Source organism: Hyla sarda, chromosome 4 (genome assembly GCF_029499605.1).
Source record: "Hyla sarda isolate aHylSar1 chromosome 4, aHylSar1.hap1, whole genome shotgun sequence".
Classification (NCBI taxonomy): domain Eukaryota; kingdom Metazoa; phylum Chordata; class Amphibia; order Anura; family Hylidae; genus Hyla; species Hyla sarda.
The window spans coordinates 20,218,924-20,223,923 of NC_079192.1; the positions used below are offsets into that span (position 1 = coordinate 20,218,924).

The 5,000-nt window shown below is 47.5% G+C and overlaps 10 non-coding genes across 10 annotated transcripts; 6 read left to right on the forward strand and 4 right to left on the reverse strand.

Moving 5' to 3' along the window:
- Nucleotides 1-736: 736 nt before the first annotated feature.
- On the reverse strand, nt 737-808 carry TRNAQ-CUG (transfer RNA glutamine (anticodon CUG)). Its single transcript has one exon. It is a non-coding gene; the product is annotated as a tRNA-Gln (tRNA).
- A 155-nt stretch (nt 809-963) lies between these two features.
- On the forward strand, nt 964-1,045 carry TRNAL-UAG (transfer RNA leucine (anticodon UAG)). Its single transcript has one exon. It is a non-coding gene; the product is annotated as a tRNA-Leu (tRNA).
- A 286-nt stretch (nt 1,046-1,331) lies between these two features.
- On the forward strand, nt 1,332-1,413 carry TRNAL-AAG (transfer RNA leucine (anticodon AAG)). The gene has a single exon. It is a non-coding gene; the product is annotated as a tRNA-Leu (tRNA).
- Nucleotides 1,414-2,097: 684 nt separating this feature from the next.
- Nucleotides 2,098-2,169, reverse strand: TRNAQ-CUG (transfer RNA glutamine (anticodon CUG)). Its single transcript has one exon. It is a non-coding gene; the product is annotated as a tRNA-Gln (tRNA).
- Nucleotides 2,170-2,324: 155 nt separating this feature from the next.
- On the forward strand, nt 2,325-2,406 carry TRNAL-UAG (transfer RNA leucine (anticodon UAG)). The gene has a single exon. It is a non-coding gene; the product is annotated as a tRNA-Leu (tRNA).
- A 286-nt stretch (nt 2,407-2,692) lies between these two features.
- On the forward strand, nt 2,693-2,774 carry TRNAL-AAG (transfer RNA leucine (anticodon AAG)). The gene has a single exon. It is a non-coding gene; the product is annotated as a tRNA-Leu (tRNA).
- A 684-nt stretch (nt 2,775-3,458) lies between these two features.
- Nucleotides 3,459-3,530, reverse strand: TRNAQ-CUG (transfer RNA glutamine (anticodon CUG)). The gene has a single exon. It is a non-coding gene; the product is annotated as a tRNA-Gln (tRNA).
- A 155-nt stretch (nt 3,531-3,685) lies between these two features.
- On the forward strand, nt 3,686-3,767 carry TRNAL-UAG (transfer RNA leucine (anticodon UAG)). The gene has a single exon. It is a non-coding gene; the product is annotated as a tRNA-Leu (tRNA).
- Nucleotides 3,768-4,061: 294 nt separating this feature from the next.
- On the forward strand, nt 4,062-4,143 carry TRNAL-AAG (transfer RNA leucine (anticodon AAG)). The gene has a single exon. It is a non-coding gene; the product is annotated as a tRNA-Leu (tRNA).
- A 684-nt stretch (nt 4,144-4,827) lies between these two features.
- TRNAQ-CUG (transfer RNA glutamine (anticodon CUG)) lies at nt 4,828-4,899 on the reverse strand. The gene has a single exon. It is a non-coding gene; the product is annotated as a tRNA-Gln (tRNA).
- Nucleotides 4,900-5,000: the final 101 nt, after the last annotated feature.

The window sequence follows — 5,000 nt, forward strand, 5'->3', positions numbered from 1 at the left end:
AATTAAGGCTCCAGTCTCTTCGTGGTTGTGGGTGCGAATCCAACCGTTGCCATTGAGTTGCTTTTGCTTTTACTTGCTCTTTCAGCTCACGTTACATGCCCAGAATATCGATTGGTTGAGGCAGGTACCTGGCGCCAGCTAACTAATCAGCGCTTCCCCTTTCAATGCAGGAGAACCTCTCGTCCCTCTCTCAGTATGGGCGCTGTATTACCACCTGCTAAGATGTTGCGCGGACAATCTGGAATACAATCCTTGAGGAGGGATCCCCAGGGATCAGATGTACTCTGTGATGAATAGGGTGAACAGGAAGAACTACAAAACTGACCCTTGCTGTCTTGCCTTAATCCTTCCCTAGATCTGAAACATAGGCACAGAGCAGCGTACACCATAATCTGCACCGAGCTGCAAAAGCCAGGGATATTCACAGAGGTTAACCAATCAGGAAATCCACTCTATACTAGCCAGAGCTGGCACTGTTTCTGGAAGAAAGAGGCAATTTAACTTTATTTTCTAATCCTGGATAACCCATATTTCTGGCATTATGGCTCCCGGGGGGATGTGAGTGCTCTGGGTTTCTTTGAGGCATGAGTTTTCATCCAAGTTCTCAACTAATTGCACCTTGGGGCGACAGAACACAAAGGTATGGAAGCAGCATTTATGGATTTGAAAAGCTCACATCTGGAAGAAGGTTAAATAATTTTAATACAGTACTGAGTAATGAGAGGAAAGTAAAGAAAGGTCCCACCGAGATTTGAACTCGGATCACTGGATTCAGAGCCCAGAGTGCTAACCATTACACCATGGAACCATTAAGTACCTTCACCTGCCACACTAAAACTTTTAATTCTTCCTCCAGATCTCCAGAAAACCGGGGTACGGTTCCCAGATGGGGTGGCTATGATTATTTCGCCCCTTTCTTAGGTCTGCGTCCTCAGGTAGGGTTGAAAAGCAGCAGTTGTGTGTGGTAGCGTGGCCGAGCGGTCTAAGGCGCTGGATTTAGGCTCCAGTCTCTTTGGAGGCGTGGGTTCGAATCCCACCGCTGCCATTAGGCACTTTTTGCTGTTTCCAGAGGTATAACGAGATTACACCTTTGATCCCTAGCGCTGAGCTAAAGCGATTAATTCTCCCTTCAGAACTATTAAACGCTGACCCTTTAAGGACATTACCATGGAGCAGCAGGCATAGGTTGTTCCTCGTTAGTATAGTTGTGAGTATTCCTGCCTGTCATGCAGGTGACCAGGCTCCGAATTCCCGAAGGGGAAGCTATGCTTGTTTCGCCCTTTACTTAGGTCTGTGTCCCCAGGTAGGGTCGGAAAGCTGCAACACCTTGTGGTAGCGTGGCCGAGCGGTCTAAGGCGCTGGATTAAGGCTCCAGTCTCTTCGGGGGCGTGGGTTCGAATCCCACCGTTGCCATTGAGTAGCTTTTGCTTTTACTTGCTCTTTCAGCTCACGTTACATGCCCAGAATATGGATTGGTTGAGGCAGGTACCTGGCGCCAGCTAACTAATCAGCGCTTCCCCTTTCAATGCAGGAGAACCTCTCGTCCCTCTCTCAGTATGGGCGCTGTATTACCACCTGCTAAGATGTTGCGCGGACAATCTGGAATACAATCCTTGAGGAGGGATCCCCAGGGATCAGATGTACTCTGTGATGAATAGGGTGAACAGGAAGAACTACAAAACTGACCCTTGCTGTCTTGCCTTAATCCTTCCCTAGATCTGAAACATAGGCACAGAGCAGCGTACACCATAATCTGCACCGAGCTGCAAAAGCCAGGGATATTCACAGAGGTTAACCAATCAGGAAATCCACTCTATACTAGCCAGAGCTGGCACTGTTTCTGGAAGAAAGAGGCAATTTAACTTTATTTTCTAATCCTGGATAACCCATATTTCTGGCATTATGGCTCCCGGGGGGATGTGAGTGCTCTGGGTTTCTTTGAGGCATGAGTTTTCATCCAAGTTCTCAACTAATTGCACCTTGGGGCGACAGAACACAAAGGTATGGAAGCAGCATTTATGGATTTGAAAAGCTCACATCTGGAAGAAGGTTAAATAATTTTAATACAGTACTGAGTAATGAGAGGAAAGTAAAGAAAGGTCCCACCGAGATTTGAACTCGGATCACTGGATTCAGAGTCCAGAGTGCTAACCATTACACCATGGAACCATTAAGTACCTTCACCTGCCACACTAAAACTTTTAATTCTTCCTCCAGATCTCCAGAAAACCGGGGTACGGTTCCCAGATGGGGTGGCTATGATTATTTCGCCCCTTACTTAGGTCTGCGTCCTCAGGTAGGGTTGAAAAGCAGCAGTTGTGTGTGGTAGCGTGGCCGAGCGGTCTAAGGCGCTGGATTTAGGCTCCAGTCTCTTTGGAGGCGTGGGTTCGAATCCCACCGCTGCCATTAGGCACTTTTTGCTGTTTCCAGAGGTATAACGAGATTACACCTTTGATCCCTAGCGCTGAGCTAAAGCGATTAATTCTCCCTTCAGAACTATTAAACGCTGACCCTTTAAGGACATTACCATGGAGCAGCAGGCATAGGTTGTTCCTCGTTAGTATAGTTGTGAGTATTCCTGCCTGTCATGCAGGTGACCAGGCTCCGAATTCCCGAAGGGGAAGCTATGCTTGTTTTGCCCTTTACTTAGGTCTGTGTCCCCAGGTAGGGTCGGAAAGCTGCAACACCATGTGGTAGCGTGGCCGAGCGGTCTAAGGCGCTGGATTAAGGCTCCAGTCTCTTCGGGGGCGTGGGTTCGAATCCCACCGTTGCCATTGAGTAGCTTTTGCTTTTACTTGCTCTTTCAGCTCACGTTACATGCCCAGAATATCGATTGGTTGAGGCAGGTACCTGGCGCCAGCTAACTAATCAGCACTTCCCCTTTCAATGCAGGAGAACCTCTCGTCCCTCTCTCAGTATGGGCGCTGTATTACCACCTGCTAAGATGTTGCGCGGACAATCTGGAATACAATCCTTGAGGAGGGATCCCCAGGGATCAGATGTACTCTGTGATGAATAGGGTGAACAGGAAGAACTACAAAACTGACCCTTGCTGTCTTGCCTTAATCCTTCCCTAGATCTGAAACATAGGCACAGAGCAGCGTACACCATAATCTGCACCGAGCTGCAAAAGCCAGGGATATTCACAGAGGTTAACCAATCAGGAAATCCACTCTATACTAGCCAGAGCTGGCACTGTTTCTGGAAGAAAAAGGCAATTTAACTTTATTTTCTAATCCTGGATAACCCATATTTCTGGCATTATGGCTCCCGGGGGGATGTGAGTGCTCTGGGTTTCTTTGAGGCATGAGTTTTCATCCAAGTTCTCAACTAATTGCACCTTGGGGCGACAGAACACAAAGGTATGGAAGCAGCATTTATGGATTTGAAAAGCTCACATCTGGAAGAAGGTTAAATAATTTTAATACAGTACTGAGTAATGAGAGGAAAGTAAAGAAAGGTCCCACCGAGATTTGAACTCGGATCACTGGATTCAGAGTCCAGAGTGCTAACCATTACACCATGGAACCATTAAGTACCTTCACCTGCCACACTAAAACTTTTAATTCTTCCTCCAGATCTCCAGAAAACCGGGGTACGGTTCCCAGATGGGGTGGCTATGATTATTTCGCCCCTTACTTAGGTCTGCGTCCTCAGGTAGGGTTGAAAAGCAGCAGTTGTGTGTGGTAGCGTGGCCGAGCGGTCTAAGGCGCTGGATTTAGGCTCCAGTCTCTTTGGAGGCGTGGGTTCGAATCCCACCGCTGCCATTAGGCACTTTTTGCTGTTTCCAGAGGTATAACGAGATTACACCTTTGATCCCTAGCGCTGAGCTAAAGCGATTAATTCTCCCTTCAGAACTATTAAACGCTGACCCTTTAAGGACATTACCATGGAGCAGCAGGCATAGGTTGTTCCTCGTTAGTATAGTTGTGAGTATTCCTGCCTGTCATGCAGGTAACCAGGCTCCGAATTCCCGAAGGGGAAGCTATGCTTGTTTCGCCCTTTACTTAGGTCTATGTCCCCAGGTAGGGTCGGAAAGCTGCAACACCATGTGGTAGCGTGGTAGCGTGGCCGAGAGGTCTAAGGCGCTGAATTAAGGCTCCAGTCTCTTCGGGGGCGTGGGTTCGAATCCCACCGTTGCCATTGAGTAGCTTTTGCTTTTACTTGCTCTTTCAGCTCACGTTACATGCCCAGAATATGGATTGGTTGAGGCAGGTACCTGGCGCCAGTTAACTAATCAGCGCTTCCCCTTTCAATGCACGAGAACCTCTCGTCCCTCTCTCAGTATGGGCGCTGTATTACCACCTGCTAAGATGTTGCACGGACAATCTGGAATACAATCCTTGAGGAGGGATCCCCAGGGATCAGATGTACTCTGTGATGAATAGGGTGAACAGGAAGAACTACAAAACTGACCCTTGCTGTCTTGCCTTAATCCTTCCCTAGATCTGAAACATAGGCACAGAGCAGCGTACACCATAATCTGCACCGAGCTGCAAAAGCCAGGGATATTCACAGAGGTTAACCAATCAGGAAATCCACTCTATACTAGCCAGAGCTGGCACTGTTTCTGGAAGAAAGAGGCAATTTAACTTTATTTTCTAATCCTGGATAACCCATATTTCTGGCATTATGGCTCCCGGGGGGATGTGAGTGCTCTGGGTTTCTTTGAGGCATGAGTTTTCATCCAAGTTCTCAACTAATTGCACCTTGGGGCGACAGAACACAAAGGTATGGAAGCAGCATTTATGGATTTGAAAAGCTCACATCTGGAAGAAGGTTAAATAATTTTAATACAGTACTGAGTAATGAGAGGAAAGTAAAGAAAGGTCCCACCGAGATTTGAACTCGGATCACTGGATTCAGAGTCCAGAGTGCTAACCATTACACCATGGAACCATTAAGTACCTTCACCTGCCACACTAAAACTTTTAATTCTTCCTCCAGATCTCCAGAAAACCGGGGTACGGTTCCCAGATGGGGTGGCTATGATTATTTCG